This window comes from Acomys russatus, chromosome 2, assembly GCF_903995435.1.
Source record: "Acomys russatus chromosome 2, mAcoRus1.1, whole genome shotgun sequence".
NCBI classification, from domain to species: domain Eukaryota; kingdom Metazoa; phylum Chordata; class Mammalia; order Rodentia; family Muridae; genus Acomys; species Acomys russatus.
Window position 1 is genome coordinate 91,652,087 of NC_067138.1, and position 2,950 is coordinate 91,655,036.

Here is a 2,950-nt window from a genome sequence, read left to right on the forward strand (position 1 = left end):
AAAACACAACTCTGGAACCTGTGGCTCAAGGATTGTTTCGGAAGAGAGGGCAGAAAGATGATAAGAGTCAGAGGATCAAGGAGTTTGCCATGAAACTGTGTCTCCTGGGAATTTCAGGAGCTGCACCCATAAATCTCATGCGCCTGACTGCTTAAATATGAGCTGAACAAAGGCAACTGGAATTGCTATGCTAAGGGTGATGGGGAAGGCTTAGTAGGCTTCAGATCTGAATACAGAATTATGTGGACAAATAAGGAATGCTGAGAGCAGGAAAAACAGTCTTTGAGGGTCATCCTGCTCTAGATTGGCATCTCACTTTTTTGTCACATGCTTATAGTGGCGAGGTTACTGGAGATCTGTGGTCCTCATTTTTATTTTCTGGGAAATAATCTTCTGACATGATGGTAGGTTTCCTAAAATTCAAGTGCCAGTGTCATAATGTAATATGGTTGTAGAGCATCCAGCTCCCTGGCACATACAAAGCCAAGTTCAGGGCCAGCACCACATTTTAAGGAGCCTTACACACCAAAGGAAACAACCTCCAAAATCCAAATGTCTAAAATACAACTTATGTTAGAATCATCCTGTCTACCCCCAAATCAATGCTCTACTTTACATTTTAAGAAAATGTCAGAGGGAAAGGTGAGAAAGTTAGCATTCCCCTTGACAAAGATGGAAAGAGGTCCTTGGGCCTAACAACATGTATACAGTTAAGGCATTGCTACCTACTTCGTAGCACCTAACCACTGTTTTTAAGTAAGTTATATAAGTTAATGGTTAGTTGATCAAATCATGGTTATATCAATTACTAGTCTATTTTTATCACAAGAATATACATCCTATGTGTAACGGGTAGCTATGATTCTATAGAAAGGTAAGGTAAAATATTTAGGTAAGGTCTTCAAAACCTCAGAGACATACAGAATATGGAACTTAAATGTTTTTATAATTTCAAAGATACATTTACAATGAGACAGGTTAACTTTGGCAACACCCAGCCTACCTCAAAGATGATGAGCATCTTTGAACCTCCTTATGGAGATGGCTTCAAATGAGGCAAACAAGCCACTGGACAAAATGTCGTCGCTTCTACCACAGACAGAATTTTGCCTAAAAATGGGCAAGCTTGAATGCAGGCAGAGTTGAAGGCCAAACTCTGCCAACACAGGTTAAGGAAGTCCTCAGTAGTTCTTACCTCACAAATATGTCTGTGAGATCTATTGGGCCAGAAGGCTGAAGATGATGCTCCAACATTTTAGAGAATTCTGGTGACTGTTAGGCAGCAAACTGTCTCTACTATCTTATTTGGCAAGCTACTAACTTGTACTCCCTGTATACTTAGGTAATTAATTTTATTCCTTCTCAAGTCTCTGATGGGGTTGAAGACCACCAGATAGTTTAGTTTTACAATTAAGCTTACTTGTTTAGGGGTTAAGATGTTTTTAGGTCTAGATAGTTTTTTTAAGTTGCTAATGATGAGATATGATAGATATTGATTTATATTAAGAATTTTAGACTTACCAAGATAGGAAAGAGGTTTTCTTCAAGATTGCCAAATACAAATAGCCAAAAACACTACGAATGTAACATATATATAATTCCTGATTGTTTTGTGGTTCTTCTTGCTTAGGTAGTTTATTGTATATATGTGTAATAATATAAATGTATATGTAAAAATATTCAATAAAAATGTAAATAAAATAAGATGTTCTCAGAATATTAAAAAAGAAAATAAAAGAAAAGAAAGTATTGGGTAGGTGTGTTTGACCTAAAGAAAGCAAGGGATAGGAAATCTTAAGAATTAGAACTGATTCTCATAAAATTTAAAAAAATAGATAAAATCAATGAAAAAAAGAAATCAATTCTTTGAAAAAAAAAATCAATGGTCTGAATGTTCCCTTAATGTTCATGTGTTGAAAACTTAATATCCAGTGTGGCAGCACCATGAACTAGGGACTTCTGAAGGTGAGTGGGTCCTAGGAGGGAGTCACATCAATTATTAAAATCAGTAACATGGATATAGATAATTGATGGAAGAGGCTTGGCCTCCTTCTCTTGTTTCTTCTGTGCTCTTATGCCACAGGTTACCCTTACTGTGCTTTGATGCAGCAAGAATGTTTGTAAACCAAATGAATCTTCATAGTTTATAACTTACTACTGATGTATACTATGGTAGAGCCCAAGGAGGTTGCTAAGCACACTCTCATATGGGACCACCTTTTATAAAAACTGATTGTACCTAAGTATCAACAGTGTTGAAGATGAGAAACATGTTCTCTGACTTAAAATAAAAAGAAGATAGAAGATATAGCTATCCAAATCAGGAATGTAAGAAAAACATAGCCAACAGTCCTTCATAGAAGAAGAGGATATGATGATACTGTAGACAGACTGACACTAACCAATCTGACAATTTAGATAACATAGAAAGGGTCAGAAGAGACAGAAAATCTGGATAGAACAATAACAAGTAAAAGATTTGCTTAGTACTGATAAATATCCCCTCATGGACAAGCAGAGTTTTCAAAACCCACCAAGTTGCTCTCATGAAATATCTCCCACAAGCTCCTGTGTTGAAGCCATGGTCTCCTGCCATGGTACTCTTTTTGGAGATGTTGGGTCCTGGTTGGGGGAGGAAGGTGACTAGTTGTGTACCTGTGAAGAGTACATCTGAGCCTTGATCTCTGGTCATGATCTGTCTCCCATGGCCAATTTCTGTTTCATGATCCTCCTGCAGTGATGTTTGGCCTCATCTCAGCCCCAGAGCAAGGGATTGAATTACGTTTGGACTGAAACATCAGAAACTCCACACCAAAGACATCCTTCCTCCTGGGTTGTTCTCTTAAGTGTGTGGTCAAAGAAAGAAAAGCTAACACACAGTCTTCCATACAACATGGAAATAACACGCTGCCTTCCATGAAGCAAATAGTACTCCCAAACTTAAAACAGA

At 37.6% G+C, this 2,950-nt stretch overlaps 1 non-coding gene across 1 annotated transcript; it reads left to right on the forward strand.

Moving 5' to 3' along the window:
• The first annotated feature begins 627 nt into the window (after positions 1-627).
• On the forward strand, positions 628-755 carry LOC127208013 (U6atac minor spliceosomal RNA). Its single transcript, XR_007833045.1, has one exon. It is a non-coding gene; the product is annotated as a U6atac minor spliceosomal RNA (small nuclear RNA).
• Positions 756-2,950: the final 2,195 nt, after the last annotated feature.